Genomic DNA, 19,675 nt, shown 5'->3' with positions numbered 1-19,675 from the left:
AGCTTATAGGCCTTTGTAAACTCTGAGGGGCAATTGTCTTCCTTGTCCCAATAATGCCCCTGAAGTAAGGTACCCACTTATTCCTTGGCATGAGCTGATGGCATCAAGGGTTACAGTGTGGAGCGGGGGTGTCAAAGGAAAGAGAAACCCCTGTGGGATTGCTTTTTGCAAAGCTGAATGAGGAGTAGAATGCACAGGAAATGTATATTCCCACTAACGCCGAGGTGGAGGTTGGGGTGGAGGGGAGGTAAAGCTAGGAAATAAGTAGTGAGTCAAGAGTGACTGTTCATTCCCAGTGTGCTCCTGGAACACAGCAGCTATGTGCTGCCCCTTACTCAGGGCAACATATGAGGATACAATTCAGCCCTAAAGTCCCTTTTCCTGCTATCCCATCCACAATTCAACAACAACAACAGAAAGAAAAAACAAATTAAATGAAAATAGTCAAGAAAAAGAAAAGAAAAGGCAGTAGCTAGTAAAAGTTCATCTTGGGCAGGGGAGCGGGAGAGGAAAGAAAGGATGAAGTACAATACATCAAAAGTCCTGTGTTTCCAGTCTCTGAACTACTAAGCAGCACAGTGATGAAAACGACCAAGTCACAAAGCTGCTTCACTGAATGTTGTATGAGAGAGGATTTTTGTTTACCGACTATAAAGTCCTAAGGAGATGTTGTTAGCTTTCTCTAGTATCTATCTGGTTTGAGAGGAGTTGTTTTCCACCCCCCATGTTTTTTCGTTACATCCTTCCAAGGGGACTGCATGTTTTGGAATGAAAAAGATCTAACATGAAATAGATCTTTTTATAACCTTATAAAAACCTTGAAGAAAATAACTTGAAGAAAAAGCTCCTAAATAATTAAAATGTATGACAGATCTGGGAGGGATTTCGACCCTCCTCCCCATGGCAAATTTCCTTGTTTTCAAATACTTGTCTTGGGGTAACCTTCACAATAATCTTTCTATGATTAATTGGGTTGTTCCATCCCTTGTATTAAAGGTAACTTCTTCCTGGATAATCCATAGTTCTCCCAGATGGATTCAAATATGTAATTTTAATACTACTTACACATTCAGTATTCATATACACCTACTACATCCACGTCCACTTTATGCTTAGGAATTGTTTACATTTTTTTAAATTAATAACAGTATATTCATAAGTGTATTCAACATTATACCTTTCACTAATTATTGTCAAATTTCTTATTAAATTCATGAACTATCAATAGAAAGACAAGGTCCATACCTGCATTTGCTGCATACTTTCAAAACAAGTGCAAGTACTGAATGTATGCAATCCTTCCATGGTTTTGTGGAAGTGCAACCGATGTTAGGTCTCTTAATAAGGGGAATTTGTTCCCCTTTTGTTGGATTCCCAGCTGATTCTGAGGAGGTCTGGTCAAGAAATTTCTGTCAAAACTTTGTTCTTCAAATGAAAAATTGGATTTTCCACTGAACACAATTGTAAAAAATATCTGCATTCCACGGAATTTTTAAATTTTTACTCAATAAACACAATACCCAAAATATTTCAAGCTGGAAATGCTGCCCATGGTGCCCCATAGGCAGGGCCCTACCGAATTAATGGCCATGAAAAACGCATCAGGGAAATCTGAAATCTGGTCTCTTGAGTACTTTTACTCTATACTATACAGATTTCACAGCGGAGACCAGTGTTTCTCAAATTGGGGCACCCAATCCAAAAGGGAGTTGCAGGGAAGTCACAAGGTTATTTTAGGGGGGTCGTGGTATTACAACCCTTACTTCTGCACTGCCTTCGGAGCTGGATGGCCGGAGAAGAGCAGCTTTTGGCCGGACACCCAGCTCTGAAGGCAGCATTTGGCCAGAGCAACGCAGAAATAAGGGTGGCAATATCATACCATGCCACCCTTACTTCTGCACTGCTGCCTTCAGAGCTGGGTGGCTAGAGAGTGGTGGCTGCTGACTGAGGGCCCAGCTCTGCAGGCAGCAGAGCATGAATAAGGGTGACAATACCATATCATGCCATCCTTACTTCTGCATTGCTGCTGGCAGCAGCTCTGCCTTCAGAGCTGGGATCCCGGCCAGCAGCCTCCGCTCTCCAACTGCCCGGCTCTGAAGGCAGCTCTGCCACCAGCAGCACTGCAAAGTAAGGGTAGCAGTACTGCAAACCCTCCCCCACCCTCACACGCAATAACCGTGTGACACCCCCACAATTCCTTTTTGGGTCAGGACCCCTAACAATTACAACACTGTGAAATTTCAGATGTAAATAGCTGAAATAATGAAATTTATGATTTTAAAAATCCTATGTCCATGAAATTAAGCAAAATGGAGTGTGAATTTGATACAGCTCCACTCGTAGGACTGTACTTCACTGGTTTCATGTCTCCATTATCCAAAGGGAGGCTGCTGTAGCCTGACCAGGGAGCCTGGCCCACTCAGAGAATGTGGGCACGAGGCACTCAAACAAACTCCCAGGAGGCACTGAGCCACTCTTCCCAAAATGAATTTTTTTTCATTTTCAGCTGAAAATTTTTGATAGTTGAATTTCTACTGACAGTTGATTTTTTGGCAGAATTTTTTTAACCAGACATACTTCTGAGGCACCGTATAGAGTAAGATTTAAAGGTGACTTCAGCTCCTTAAGATTTAAAAGTGTGTCCAGATCATTTTAGCTATTTTAGTCTAAATAGCATCTCTATAACTAATTAAGACAAGATAAATTGCACTTTAAAAATGCTAACTGACTGATTTAATGCCTAGAGGGAATCTAAAGTTTCAACTCAACCAGTCGAGCATGTGCTATAGTACAACTTGCCTTGTCTTGATTCAAGCTTTAGAAAGCATTAGTGAGATCAATGTGGTCAGAACACATCTTTAAATCTTTGGGAAAAAAAAAGACCTGAATAACCAGGTATCAGTAGTAGCCAGGAGCGGTTTTATTTCAGGAACAGACCTCACAACCATGACTACTAGTACTGTTGCGTTAGGACTGGATTCCTGCAATGCACTTTATATATATAGGACTACCACTTAAAGACCACTCAGAAATGTTAGTTGGTGCAGAATGCAAAAGTCCATTTGTAAAAGGGTGTCTAGGAGCACATTATATCTCGCCTACGTCATCTGCATGGACGTCCATTTTGTTTCCAAATGAGATTTAAAGGGTTGGTTTAAACCTGTAAAACCTTAAATAGACTGGTACCAGGCTACCCTAGAGATCACCCCTCTCCCCATGTGACACCACCACACACCTGAGGCATTCAAACTATCATACCCCTTGTTTGAACAGAGAGGGGCTGGAGAAAGGCAGTTTTCTATGAGGTCCTAATTTTTCTCCCATGGGTTTCCTGAGTAAGGAGAACAGAGAGCACTGTGTTGTGGCAATAGAAGTCCTTTATTAATACAGGATATAGAAGTGACACAGGCGTATCACTACTTTGTGAGCAATGAGGCCTACAGCGTTAACTCTTAAAGTGCCTTCCAGAACACTACCATGTTGAAAGTTATCTGTAGTATTCTGTACTGTTTTGTTTTAGGTTAGTTGAGAATAGGAATAAACTCCCTATTTTTGGGCTTCAAAAGTGTGTAAAAGTTCAACAAATGAATCTGTAAAAGAAATATTTTGATCTAGGCAGAGGTCGCGCCTTCTTGTTTGTGGGCACAAACTGTACCTGTAATTAAATCATGGGCAAATTCTATGCCTCTGTTTGAGTTACACCTGCAACCTGGGGTGCAACTCGTCGGATGTGCTTCAATAACATTTGTCAGCACGAACAGTTGGACCCTACATTTGCCAGTGCAAATTCAGCCTAAAAAAGGGAGGGAGGGCCTCGACTTTGAAAAATTGCTGTTAAATATTTGTTTATCTGGGACCAATTCTCCAAGGTGCTGAGTACTCTAAACTTCCATCAGTTTGAACGTCCAAAGCTGAGCACCTCTTAGGATCAGTTCCTAAATTGTTAGCTTCAGCCAACACTATAAAAACAGCTTTTACCTACATTCTGTCACACATTCTCCTGCATTTATGTAGTTTGAGTCAACTCTGCTGTCAGTCTTCTTGTGTTTAGACAAAATGTAGATGTGATCATGGATGGAACACTTACTTTCATACAAGATGTAAAAATAATTGTACATCGTCATAGTGTCAAGTGGTAGATTGGTTAGCAAATAGACACACACTGATAGCAGAGATTATGTTCTTAAAGGAGTCCCTATGTCTTAAAAAGCAGAATAGAATTAGTAGATTGCCATTGTTGCTCCACATATACAGCAAAAGGGTCTTATTAAATCTGTGAGTATTTTCTTTGCAGTTCTAGCCATTAGGTGCTGTATTTATCCTCTGTATATTCTAATGCATCTTAAAATAGCAAATATATTAGATGTAGTTGTTTAATATATAACATACACATGCACACCTGACCTCACCCACATGGTTCCTTTATAAAATTTCCATGCACTATTTGGGCTACACTGGTTACTACTCACTGCCTGAAACAATAAATGAGAGCAGTTTATTATTATCTCTCTGAGGTATTTCTAAGATATCTATCACCTTGGTATTTAAACACCATATAACAGCAAATAGAGTGAAAGAAAGAGGAACGAAGAGATCTTACATATCAGTTATACTACCAAGACCCCAATGCAAGAAAATGCACTTTTTGAAAATAAAATTTCTTTCTGAACAAGTAGGATGGGGGAAAATGCAACTCTGACTCCTACAGGCCTGTTTCTTGCAGTTGCTGTGGAAATGGAAAGCTGTAATGTTTTCTGTATTTCTTTTTATCTACTGAATGTCAAGATTCTACAGCTCAAGGCAACAACTCCTTTTCAAAAGGTGCTGAGAACATTGGTATGTTTTTGTAGTGAAAGTTATGAAATATATTATCCACATTAAAAGAACAGGAGTACTTTTGGCACCTTAGAGCCTAACAGATTTATTAGAGCATAAGCTTTCATGGGCTACAGCCCACTTCATCAGATGCATAGAATGGAACATATAGTAAGAAGATATATACACATACAGATAAGTTGGAAATTGCCATACAAACTGAGAGGCTAATTAGTTAAGATGAGCTATTATCAGCTGGAGAAAAAAAACTTTTGTAGTGATAATCAAGATAGTCCATTTAGACAGTTGACAAGAAGGTGTGAGGATACTTAACTTAGGGAAATAGATTCAATATGTGTAATGACCCAGCCACTCTCAGACTCTATTCAAACCCAGGTTAATGGTATCTAGTTTGCATATTAGGGTTCATGTGCTCAGTTGACAACAGATGTTTGTACAGTATGTGTGCTGCTACTATGTGTTTCAATACACAGACTGGTAGGAAAGGGTCTGCATTTGGGGGGAGGGGGGAGAAAATTGTTGTATCTCCAGTGAAGTGAATAGATCTCTGACAATGTACAACATGTGGGGATCTCCCAATTGCTGCGGTACTGGAAGAGCAAATAGCATACAATGCAGCCAACTTTAACATTTCAGTTTTTGTTTTTCATACTTTTTTTGGGGGGGGGGAGAATGAAGGAGGGACAGAAATGGCCTTTAAATCCTGCATGATATTAGATGTTCTGCATCTGCCAGGCACCTGGAAAACAGAAACTTCCAGAAACAGCCAGGAAAAATATCTGGAAAAATATTTTAGAACTTATCAGGAGGAAGAGGGCAAAATGGGCTTATTACAATCATCATAATCCATGTGTTTCTGTACATAAGATTTAAGGGACATCAAAAATGAAGGTAAAAGAAAATCCTCCCATAACATTTGTGACCAAAAGCACCCCTCTCTTCACACCCTACACATTATTGTAATTATCTTTGTACAGAATTTGCCTTATGAGGTATAATGTGAAAACTAATGACTTATTGCTAAATAATATCATGGTGAAATGTATGTATGTATCAAAATTATATGTAAAGTTATTAATTCCCCCATGTGATGATGTTAGTATATGTCCAAATCCACACAGCACTGACTTGGCAAAAGTTGTTAAAGAGATCTATCCTAAACAAAAGAATGTGTGTTTACCTCAGTTTACACATACATAGTAAACAGAATCCTTGAGACAGCAAGAAGGGGAAATATCAGGAGACAACGTAAATCTGCATTTCAGCATACACAGGGGAGAAGAAAGAGCATGGAGCCACCTTCACCACTATACTCCATGTCACCTTCTTTACTGTTTGGTTTGAGGGGTAATCTTCTACTTTAGAGGGGTAGATTCTTCTACTTCAAAAGGTGACTGGACTATGAAAGAGATGGGCAAAACACCCCAAGGGCATCTCTTCCTCTTTTTCTCTGGGAACATGTGTATAGTGGGGTGGTCACCTGCTCTGGCCTTAAAGGGCTTAAAACAGCCCAGGAGTGGGCTGTGGCCGGGAGCAAGCAGTTCCCAGGCTGATTGGGGGAACAATGCTCAGCTGTGGCCATGCCCCAATCAGGGCTCAGATGGCCCTTATAAGAGGGCAGTGGGCCAGGAGCAGACTGTTTCCTCCAACAGTGGAGGGAGACAGGCCTGGATGCTGGGGAGCGTACCAGAGTAGGAGCAGGGTTAAGTAGCTCCAGCCTGGAAACCCCACAGGCTGCAGGCCTAGGGTAAGGCAGGTACTGGGGCTGCAGGGGGCAGCTCAAAGGTAGGCAGAGGCAGCAGGTCCAAACCCCCCCTTGCCTGTGATGATTGGCTTATACACTGCAGTCCACCCAATGTGCAGGGGCTCAATGGTGACTGGCAGTAGTCAAAGGGTGAGGTGAGGTGGGGATAGTGGGTGGGGGTGAGGTGGGGACAGGAGACCCAGAGACTGTGGAGGTATTGCCAGGGTTTAGCACCCTGGGTAGAAGGGGCACTGGGGTCTGGGAGGAACATGCGGCAAGCGGGACACCGGCCTGCAGAGGGTGCTCTGGAGGCTGGAAGAGCTAATTCCCTGATAGACCAGCAGGAGGCACCACAGGGGTGAGTCCTGCCCTGTGACAATGTGGTAAGGATTTTATCTTGAACCAAGTCTAGTTTTAACAACTAGAAAGCATTGTATCTTTATTTCTTTTGTAATGATCTCTGACTTTAAGACCATGTACTTTGTTAAATAAATTTATTTTGTTTTTTAATTAAAACTAATCCAGATGTATGTTTAAACTGAACTGCTTGGGTAACTCCAGTTAAAGCATCAAATTGGAAGATATTGATTCTTTACAGGAGAAAAGAACCTCTCATATTTGAACTGCCCAGGAAAGGGCTAGACAGTGGGAGGGAGGGGAAATTCAGGACTGGGAGTGCGTGTTGGGGCCACCTTGCAGGTAGTAACCAAGGCTGGTGGAAGCCAGTTGCTAACAGGCTGCTGGGCCAGGGCTGTACCTATACACAGACACTCAGGGTATGACCAGATACTGTTAAACTGTTTGTGAGTGGCCCAAGTTGAGAGGTATAACAAAGCATTATAAGGCTGTTAGGATATAGATATTCAGGCCTGCCTGTAGAGGCCTATACTTTAAGAAGTATCATTTAGCTAGTAATAGAGGTATACAAGAAAGAATCTGTGTAAGGGCCTTCTCTCACTGTGACAGTCTGAGGCCCTGTTCTTAGGCCAATGCTTTTGGCTAAGCAGCAGAGGCAGCCATAAGCTGGGAAGCGTATGGTCACATCCTCACATTCCAAACTAGTCAATATGGGGCTGTTAGCAAGGTGATCCAATCTATCACCTCCAGAGAAAGGGAAGAGCCTAGAAGATGTAAAAGGAAATTTCATTTGATAGTTTTCTGTCTGGTAAGAACTCACTTATCAATAGACCCAGCTAGGAAACCCTTATGTCTTTATAGCTGTAGTTGTGAAATCCTTACTTCTGTATTGTTTTGTCATTATAGTTCCCACTTTGCTATTGTTTATTTGTATGGTCTCTGTCTGGTTCTGTGATTGTTTCTGTCTGCTGTATAATTAATTTTGCTGGGTGTAAACTAACTAAGGTGGTGGGATATAATTGGTTAGCTAATCATGTTCCAATATGTTAGGATTGGTTAGGTAAATTTCAGTAGAATGATTGGTTAAGGTATAGCTAAGAATATTACTATATAAATTAGCAGCAAACAGGAAGTAAGTTGGGATTCGAAAATAAGGAAAAAGGAACTTGGATTTAAGCTTGCTGGAAGTTCACCCAACAAACATCGAATTGTTTGAACCTTCGGACTTCGGGTATTGTTGCTCTCTCTCCATGAGAGAAGGACCAGGGAAGTGGGAGAGTGAAAGAATAAGCTCTCTAACAAAGGCCCTCAGGGTTATGGTGCAGGTGGTGACAATCTCTCACTGGTCTGGATTGCACCTGAGAATCTGACAACATAATTTATGAACTTAATGTATTTTTGTCAAGGTTCCTCCCCCACTCTGAACTCTAGGGTACAGATGTGGGGACCTGCATGAAAAACCTCCTAAGCTTATCTTTACCAGCTTAGGTCAAAACTTCCCCAAGGTACCAAATATTCCACCCGTTGTCCTTGGACTGGCCGCTACCACCACCAAACTAATACTGGTTACTGGGGAAGAGCTGTTTGGATGCGTCCTTCCCCCCAAAATACTTCCCAAAACCTTGCACCCCACTTCCTGGACAAGGTTTGGTAAAAAGCCTCACCAATTTGCCTAGGTGACTACAGACCCAGACCCTTGGATCTTAAGAACAATGAACAATCCTCCCAACACTTGCACCCCTCCTTTCCTGGGAAATGTTGGATAAAAAGCCTCACCAATTTGCATAGGTGACCACAGACCCAAACCCTTGGATCTAAGAACAATGAAAAAGCATTCAGTTTTCTTACAAGAAGACTTTTAATAAAAATAGAAGTAAATAGAAATGAAGAAATTCCCCCTATAAAATCAGGATGGTAGATATCATACAGGGTAATTAGATTCAAAAACATAGAGAACCCCTCTAGGCAAAACCTTAAGTTATAAAAAAGATACACAGACAGAAATAGTTATTCTATTCAGCACAATTATTTTCTCAGCCATTTAAAGAAATCATAATCTAACACAGACCTAGCTAGATTACTTACTAAAAGTTCTAAGACTCCATTCCTGGTCTATCCCCGACAAAGACCAGCATATAGACAGACACACAGACCCTTTTGTTTCTCTCCCTCCTCCCAGCTTTTGAAAGTATCTTGTCTCCTCATTGGTCATTTTGGTCAGGTGCCAGCGAGGTTACCTTTAGCTTCTTAACCCTTTACAGGTGAGAGGAGCTTTCTCCTGGCCAGGAAGGATTTCAAAGGGGTTTACCCTTCCCTTTATATTTATGACAATTTTAGAAGTAGATTGAAAAGGCAGCATGAACATCGAACATGAATGGACACACTAAATATTACATGTCATAAAATGGTGTCATGTTATTGTGTAATATGAGGTAAATGCTGAGGAGCTGGCAAAGTCTGTTCTTGTATTTATCTGTTAGGAGACAGATATCCACCACCTTTGACATTTTTCCCACTGTACTTTTCCCTCAGTTCCAACTTCACAAACCAGTTGAGAAAGTATATCTATGTACTTAAGGCCAGAACTGGCCAAGAAGGGAGTAAAAACATGACACCAAAAAATCCACTAGGCACTTTGCTATTCCCAATCTACTTCACGTGGCAGATCCAACAGTAATGGAGGTGGGGGCAACACAAAATCCTCAAATACAGTCCCCAGTATCTCTCTTGCACTGTGTGTCAGGCACTTCCCAGGCCTGGCACTGCTAACAATCAAGTGTCTGGGAGTTTTAACATGGAATTCAATGGAAACAATTGAGCCATTTCCTCGTGGGTTTTTTTGGAGGGGGGGTGGTGGTTTGTTTTGGTGTGGCTGGAGGTTTGTCATGTAACAACCAGCCTGACTACTAATAAAGTCCTGAGACCTGCCCAAGCACAAGCATTAGTAGTGTCTGCCTTTTCCTTGCTCCATTGCCCCAGATAAAACTGGTTCAGCGCCCCCCCCCCCCCCAAAAAAAAACACATTTGAGTAGCCCAAAACATTTTGTGAATTCATAGCAAAGTTGGTTTAAAAAAATTCCCCTCCCCTGAAATGTATACATTTTGTTTCATTCATTTGTTTCATTTTGACATTGAAAATGTCAAAACATTTCAATATTTTGGTTCAAAATTACTTTAAATTTAGAATTTTACTTTTTTTAAAAAAAAGTTTAAATTCTCAAAACAAAAATCTTCCATTTTTGGGTCAAACTAAGCATTTTGTTTGACCCAAAACACGTTTTCCCCCAATGAACTGAAAACTCTGTTATTTGCACAGCCCTAGCTCCAGACTCCTACATAAGATTATGCTGCACAGCAAATAATTATCAAGGTCCTTTGGGACAGGAGCGTGACTTGGGATTCAGTATGCACCAGGACCTGAGTAATAACCCCCTTATTAAATAAATCTTATGTAGCAAGGGAATAGGAGACTTCAGCTACTCCATGGAATTATGTTTAGTAAAAATGGGTGCATTTTAAGCAAAATTCTGCACAATTTCAAAGGAAGGCAGAAGTGTTCACCATTATTTTACTAAATGAAGCAACATTAATTATCCTTGCTGGAAATTCTTACACAAATACCTAGTTTATTTTTGTTTTAATTCAGACTTTTGTACAATCCAGATATTGGTGAGAATTTTTATGTTTCAATATATACTAGAAATATACTTGTTTAGTTACAGATGCAGTTATTTTTCCCTTCAAAGGAAAAAGGATATTACATTTGGTTGAAAATAATCCTAAATCTAAAAAGATGCATCAGGGAATAAAAAGAAGTAGCCTCCCAGCAGAATTTAGGAGCCTAACTTAAAGGACCAATTTCTGAAAATCTTGCCCAACAGGTTTTATGCCTGTGATCCCTTCCCAGCTCCCTTTCTTAAAGGGGATTATCATTCAGGGGAAGCATCAGACCATTTGTGGTCACTTTTATTGAGACGTTCTAGTCAAAGAGATGAGACTTACATTTTATCCTGTAAGTCGCAAGAGTCAGGCTCACGCAGTAGGAGTTTCACATCTGAAGATGTACCACAGGGAATGTCCTTTCCGCCCTTGTATGCTTTTTTGGCATATAGGTGAGTTACAAATGGCTGGAATAGCTTTTATTAAGCATCAAGTCCTTGCCTTATATTAGCTGAAAAACAAATTTTTGAAATAAACAGGAAAATAAATCTGTCGGTTCCCCTGACCCCCAACACACACACACTATCCCACGTCTTTTGTTCCCAAAATGTATCTTCATGTACTCAAGCAAGTGACAGATTTAGGAATGAACTTGACTCAGTTGCAACAGGTAAGACAATTTCGTTCAAATATATTCTGGTATACCATGCTTCAGAGGGGAAAATTAAATGATCTCTTACCTGTCCTTTCTCTGCAGCAGAGGAGAAGACAGTGAGGCCTTCTCTTTGATGTGTGTGAAAAAGCATCTCTTTCAGCATGTCTCTCAAAATACCTTGCCAGGTGCCTGGTGTCTCTTTCTCTCCTGAAAAGGAAGGAATTCCCTGTTTTACACAGGCCTAAAACCTCAGTGTACATTTGGGCTTTATTAAATGAGGTTTATGAAACCATCTTGTAGATTTGTTTACTTCTGTCAAATTAGACTGGTTATTTAGCTGAGTGAAATCTGTTCTTGTATTCAAGAGAATGACTTCCAAGAATGTGTGAGATTAAAAATAATTAAGTGTGTCTAAACCCTAAGTGCTCTAGTCAAACATTTACTTATCACTTTCACACACACACACACACACACACACGCACACCCCTTTCCTCTTTTTTTTTTCTGCTCTTACTTAGGTTCAGAATCGTTTGGATTTTTCTTCCTGACCTCAATTGTAAATTCATGGATCTCAAGCAGCCATGTCTCATGTATACTGTAAGCACTAATATAGTAGATGAATTAATGAGAGAAAGAAGAGTGTGAGGCTCATTTTGTTTTACCAATTGTTATAAACAAATTAGATTTTTCTTAGTTTTTTTGTTTGATTGTTTTGCTTTAATTCAATGCTCATGAAATTTAGGGACAATAAAGAGAGCTGAAGCCATGTATACTATGAATAGTTCTTATGCAAACTTTCTCAGAAAGCACACTCAATTTAATATTAAAGTGGAATATCACTGGTATTTGTTTTCCCAGGTCTGTTGAACAGAAGCTGCCAATTATACATATGCAGCGATTTTGTGATGTTGACAAAGATAAGACCAAGATCACATCATGGATTTTAGCCTCCCAATTTTGGACAAGGTATTGAGAAGATCACAGCAGAGCAACTCTGCTACCGTTTGGAATCTTCCAATGACCAGGACACTGGTCAGATTTTTGGACCTGGCATATTGCACCAGTGCTCCAAAGAACACCGATTCCTATTTATGTCTGGGAGTAATTTAGAGTGTTGATAATTATATTAAAAGGTTCCTGGGACAGCTTTTGTCTCTATCTGACATATTCCCTCCCCTTATTATTTTAGAGCAGTTGGTACCCTTGTGCTAAGAGACCATGGATCTGAACATTATGGGGCAGCACATTGTTAGTGAAAGGCCATCAACCTTGGAATTGGCTATTCTCATTAGTGTAGCAGAGTGAGAGTTGACTGACCTTCAGAGCATGGTGTGAAGCCCATCAGCTTTCTCAAGTTTTTGTCTGAGATGTGTGGGCTGGAGACTGTTTTCAAGAGTTTAGTTTTGTCAACAAGTGTGGTGTTTTTTGGGTGACCCTGCTTATTAGTTCATAGACATATGATGGGAGGCACAAGTGACAATGATTTAGGTTATTTTACTGGTTTTAAGGAGGGTCCATCCTAGTAATCTTTGAAGTCTTATGTCAATAGGAGCAGAATAAATGGCAAAATTCCCTTTGACTTCAGAAGAACTGAACTTGGCCATGGGTCCATGTACAGTTTTTGTATACAAATTAGGCCTTACATAAAAACTGTATAGGGACCTATGGCCTAATTCTGTTCTACTGAAGTCAGAGAATTTTGCCGTGTATGTCAATGGGAGCAGAATCAGACTCAAAACACCATCCTGGCCACTATGGATGTAGAAGCCCTCTACACCAACATTGCACACGAAGATGGACTACGGGCCATCAGAAACAGTATGTCACGGCAAACCTGGTGGCTGAACTTTGTGACTTTGTCCTCACCCATAACTGTTTCACATTTGGGGACAACGTATACCTTCAAATCAGCGGCACTGCTATGTTGGCATGTGGCCCCACAGTATGCCAACATTTTTATGGCTGACTTAGAACAACGTTTCCTCAGCTTTCGTCCCCTAACGCCCCTACTCTGCTTGCACTACATTGATGACATCATCATCTGGACCCATGGAAAAGAGGCCCTTGAGGAATTCCACCATGATTTCAACAATTTCCATCCCACCATCAACCTCAGCCTGGCCAATCCACACAAGAGATCCACTTCCTGGACACTACGGTGCTAATAAGCGATGGTCACATAAACACCACCCTATACCGCAAACCTACTGACAGCTATGATTACCTACATGCCTCCAGCTTTCATCCAGACCACATCACACGATCCATTGTCTACAGCCAAGCTCTATGATACAACCGCATTTGCTCGAACCCCTCAGACAGACAAATACCTACAAGATCTCTATCAAGCATTCTTACAACTACAATACCCACCTGCTGAAGTGAAGAAACAGATTGACAGAGCCAGAAGAGTTCCCAGAAGTCACCTGCTACAGGACAGGCCCAACAAAGAAAATAACAGAACGCCACTAGCCATCACCTTCAGCCCCCAACTAAAACCTCTCCAACGCATCATCAAGGATCTACAACTTATCCTGAAGGACGACCTATCGCTCTCACAGATCTTGGGAGACAGGCCAGTCCTTGCTTACAGACAGCCCCCAACCTGAAGCAAATACTCACCAGAAACCACACACCACACAACAAAACCACTAACCCAGGAACCTATCCTTGCAACAAAGCCCGTTGCCAACACTGTCCACGTATCTATACAGGGGACACCATCATAGGGCCTAATCACATCAGCCACACTATCAGAGGCTCGTTCACCTGCACATCTACCAATGTGATATATGCCATCATGTGCCAGCAATGCCCCTCTGCCATGTACATTGGCCAAACTGGACAGTCTCTACGTAAAAGAATAAATGGACACAAATCAGACGTCAAGAATTATAACATTCAAAAACCAGTCAGAGAACACTTCAATCTCTTTGGTCACTTGATTACAGACCTAAAAGTGGCAATTCTTCAGCAAAAAAACTTCAAAACGCGACTCCAATGAGAGATTACTGAATTGGAATTAATTTGCAAACTGGATACAATTAACTTAGGCTTGAATAAATGGGAATGGATGTGTCATTACACAAAGTAAAACTATTTCCCCATGTTTATTCCTCCCCCCCTCCCCTGTTCCTCACATGTTCTTGTGTCAACTGCTGGAAATGGCCCACCTTGATTATCACTACAAAAGGTCCCGTCCCCCCGCCCCGCTCTCCTGCTGGTAATAGCTCACCTTTTGTGATCACTCATTAGTGTGTATGGTAACACCCATTGCTTCATGTTCTCTGTGTATATAAATCTCCCCACTGTATTTTCCACTGCATGCATACAATGAAGTGAGCTGTAGCTCACGAAAGCTTATGCTCAAATACATTTTTTTAGTCTCTAAGGTGCCACAAGTGTTCTTCTTTTTGCAGACTCATAAATGTTACTAAGATGGGCACATCTTAAAACCAGTCAAATAAATTATCACTTGTGCCTTCCATTCAGAAATTGAACTATTGTCTAATTTTAGAGCAGAAAGTCTACAAAAGCACAACAAACTGGTTTTTGAAATCTTTTCAACTATAGATGCATAGGAAATCCCAAGCAGCATTTGAATAGTGAAAACATCTGAGCTTGAAGATTTATTTAGGTTTATTAATTAGGAGTAAGAAATATTTTAGGCTGAGTATCACAAGAAATGTACTGAAAGTTACTAGACTATAGAAAAGTCCTCCAATGGTAGTGGAGTAGACCAGCATGAACAAAGAAATAGAAAATATACTAGAGGACATTCTTTCCCTGGCCCCCCATCTCTAATTTCCATGATTCATTTTTGAGAGCAGCTATGAAGGTGAGTCACGTGTAAGGGGATACATTGGAGGCCTGGCGCGCTGTCCTTCAGGGTCTGAAATCTCAGGCAGTGCCTGCAGTCATTTACTTTTCCACCTGAGAACCTTCTGAGCTCACAACACAGTTATACCTCCCACCTCAGTGTCCTATGCCTCTGCGTTTCTCAAGTGCCTCAAGGTTAATCAACTTGCCCTAAAGGGCAATAGCATGCTATTTAAACACAGCCAAATAATGGGGTGTTACAGAGCTGCACCACCCTAGGGTCAGCAGGCCATCCGTTCAGTTTTCAACCAGACAGCCCTCTTCATTGATGGTTTGTCCCTCATTTGGTACTGAGACAAAACCAGATGTGCTTTTGTTCTGTGTCAGATGAGGGATGCCATTTTGAAGTGTGCACAACTCTGTGCCACCAGTGTAACCTCAAGGCTGCACCAGCAGGGGCAGACACACACACTTCAAAATGGAATCCTCCATGCAGTGTGACCTCATACTCACCACGCATGCAAGGTTACATCGGTGTGGGCATGTCCATGACATTCCCTGAAGTACCAACATGTCTGGGATTGTGTGAGGGGCCAATGTACCCTGGGGGAAACTAGGCAGACATTCCTCTCTCTGAATTCCTGGTCTCACAAGGACAGTATAACTGCTCAGGAGAGGCAGCTTACTTGTCTATGTTGTACCAATCCTGCTTCTCAGGCTGATGGGGGGTGGGGGTTCATAGCTCCTACTTCTTTTCACACCCCTTTTCAGGCACTTTTCATCCTTGGGGATTAGGGATAGAACAGTCTCTGCACTTAGCTGGGTGCAACGACTGCAGTTCTACCCAGCCCTTACATGGGCCATGAAGGCACTCAGATATCACAGTGACAGTCTTATACACACCTTGGCAGACATACAGACAAAATGAGGGGGAACCAGGGAAGACTCCTTATGTCTGACTTAGTTTCCCTTCATTGTCGCCAGAATTATTCTTCACCCATGTAAGAGCCAGACAGAATCTGGCCCACAGATGTCAAACTGCTGCAGATAAATGCTATTGAGAAACTTTTATCTGGCAGCAAGAAATTGGTTTCTTAAGGATGGATGTTCAGAATTTTACTTTGGTTAATTCAGCACATTCTTGTATGGAGGAATAAAAAGCGCTGAATAAAAATACATTTGAGTCCTGTCCTGATACAATAATGAACAGGAGGGAAAATGTATTCCTAGGATGTTTGGGGAGAATCTATTTATCTGCTAAAAATATAGGCCTGGTTTTTCTGCCCCTCCTTCAGTTTAGAGGCAGATGGCAAATATTCTTAACTTGAATTGATCCCAGCTAACAAAATAGACGAGAGAGAGGTATTAGCACACATACTAAATAAAAAAATAAAGAACCAATAACCCAAGGTCATTTTAAAAAATTAGCATCTGACTAGACCTTTTATGGTTTCTATGCAATTCTACTAATAACATCAAGGAATTTTAATACAATTTCAAGAGCAACATTATACAATTTAGGCTTAAGATACATGACCAGCCTTTGATTTTACAAAACCATCTTTCCAATAAAAGTGAAAAAAATTCATAATTGGCATTTTAAAATCTGTTTGTACTGTTCTTTATAATCCTGTATGAAACACAAATGGCATTTCTTCTGTTAGTGTAATAGAGCTCATTTTCAGATAATTTTATCATATTGAAAACCTTTAGAAATGCAGTATTTTATTACAAACACAATTTAAACCTGTCAAATACCATGACTAATATTGTAAGAAGCAATATTTTGACTTTTGTTGATCTTAGTGGGTCCCATTCTGCTGCAAGCCTTACTCAGGAAGAAAAAAAATGATGGTGAAGTAAAAAGCAGTTTGCAGAACCCGTGTGAACTAAAAACCTGCCAAATTGTGACACCTCTAATTGGAACACATTTACTGAAGTTGAATCACTGTTTTATACATCTATTATACACTAGTCAAACCCATGTAAAGAAGTTTTGCGAATTAATTGATCTTTAACGTAAATCTGAGAATTGTCTTAGATTAAACTTTTCAGACAAAGTGGGAAAATATCAGATCATATAATTATAACTGTGATGGAGAAAGCAAGATTCTGCTCCTTTAAGACTATCACATTTAGAAAATCCAGTACCCGAGGGACACTGGCATCATTACATATCCATCACCTTCAAGTTTTAATCTTCCTGGCTCTGAATATGAATTCATACATACCGCAGTTGAACACCATTGATGTCAATGGAGTTACTGCTGACTTGCTAAACTGTGAGATCAGAATCAGGCCCATATTTCCACTTAATACCAGTCTTTGATATCTGTCCCCCATTACCACAGTATCTGAACCTCTTACAATCTTTAATGTACTTATCCTCACAACACCCTCATAAGATATGAAAGTACTATTGTCTCCATTTCACAGGTGGGTAATGTGAGAACAGACACATTAAGTGACTTACGCACGTTCAAACAGAAGTCTGTGGTGCAGCAGGTAACTGAACCTGAATCTTCTGAGACCCAGGCCAGCATCCTAACTATTGGACCATCCTTAAAATACTTCTGAATAGACCACCACACTCTATTATTTTCTTCTTTTGCCTGTGTGATATGCAATTCTTTAGTGTATTGATGTGATGTCCAGGCTCCTAAAGCCAGGCTTGGGAGTCCCCACGCAGCTGCCATATCCCCACCCAATGGCGACTGAAACCAGACAGGCTGGGAAGCTACGAGGGGTATAGCCCCAGCCAAGGCACCTCCCAAGGAAGCTCTGATTGGAGGATTGCCCAGCTCCACTGACTGGTCCAACTACACTATGTAAGCCAGTGGGGAAACAAGAAGTTTGTTCGAGCAACAAGGTGGTTGTGGTAGCATTGGACTCTACTCATGCCTACCTCCGGCACCCAACTCTGTTCTTGGTTCCACTCTTATTCCTGCCTTTGCTCCTGTTCCAACCATGCTCCTGGTCTGTGGTTGATCTTTTCCTTTCCTCCTGCCCTTACACCTTACCTCTAATCCTCAGTGACCAGTCCTGGCTCTGACCCCAGCCTCTGATATCTGACGTTGTCTCAGGCTTGATGCTGGCTCTGGCATTTGATATCTGTCCTCAGCTCTGACCTTCCACTTTGATTCCTGTTTCTGACTCGGGCAACTGGCAGCTGACTCTGGTGCCAACCCTTGGCTTTGTTCCCCAACCTGGACACCTGCACCGCCCACTAGACATGACTCCTGCTCTGACCATTAAGCCAGACCACCTACATCCCAGGCCATAGCAGTTAGCAGAACTGCAAGTTGTTTGTAACAAATCAGTTTCCTTTGCACAGACCAAAGAATTATAAATAACATCTAACCAAACAAAACCCGCTTATAGTTGGTTTAATCTAAAGGTCTATAAAAATACCAGACTCAAACAATGTCAGTTTGAATATGTATTTTAACCTCAAAAAAGATGAGTTGCCAGTAAAGACAAAATTAAGGGTATGTCTGGATTTAAACTGCTACATCACTGCAACTGTGCCACTGTAGTGCTTCAGTGTAGAAACTACCTGTGCCGATGGGAGGAGTTCTCCCATCAGTGCAGGTAATCCACCTCCCAGAGAGGCAGTAGTTAGGTCAAAAGAAGAACTTTTCCATTGACCTAGCACTGTCTAAACCAGGTATTAGGTTGGCATACCTACGTCTCTCAGGGGTATGAATTCTTCACAGCCCTGAGAGAAGTAGCTATGTCAATGGGGAGAGAGCTCTCCTGATGGAATAATTAAACCAGCCCTAATGAACAGCAGTACCGATGTTGGCAGGAAAGCATCTCCCACCAACATAGCATTGTCCCCACTGGCACTGTTGTCGGTAAAACTTTTGTCAGTCGGGGTGTGGAAAAAATCACACACCTGACCGACAAAATTTCACGGACAAAAGTGCAAGTGTAGACATAGCCTAAGTTCATAGAATAGAAAATAACCATGGGAATCATGTTTCACACACAATGGTCCAATCTGAATCTCAGTTACACAAGTATTAAACAGGTTCAACACCAATGGGCCCAATTCAACACTTCCTGTTACCTTGTGTTGTCACAGCTATGATAAATGGATGCAAAACCCTATCACTGATTTGGCAGCATTTTTACACCCACTTTGAACATACTGTAAATGACACACAGGGCTAGTCATCTCTATGCTTCATTTGGTGCAGAGGAATGGGGGAGGGGTGTGAGAGCTTCCTACACGATACCTTCTTTCCCAGAGCTTGTAACACAGGGGATATGCCAAAAGTAGTAGCTGCATGTGTTGAGGCAGGAAGAGGAGTGGCCAGATCAGGATGCACTCTGGATATCCCTAGCTGGTACATGATTCATAGCTGGTGCATGATTCCAAGAGGACTATCCTCACCTGGCACAAGTTATAGAATACCCTATGCTGTTCAACCCTGTACTAAGGGTGGGGCTAGGGCAGCTATTATTTGCTCCCTGACAGCCCTTTTGTTCTGCTGTGTCCAGCAGAAGCTGGGGCAGATTCCCCTCTCCTGGGGCCTGATCTTCTTCCTATTGAAATTAATGGCAAAACTTCCATTGTTGTCATTGGGAACAGGATTATG

The sequence above is a fragment of the Caretta caretta genome, chromosome 8 (assembly GCF_965140235.1).
Source record: "Caretta caretta isolate rCarCar2 chromosome 8, rCarCar1.hap1, whole genome shotgun sequence".
Classification (NCBI taxonomy): Eukaryota; Metazoa; Chordata; order Testudines; family Cheloniidae; genus Caretta; species Caretta caretta.
The sequence above is the reverse complement of the archived record's forward strand: the minus strand, read 5'-3'. Positions refer to the sequence as shown.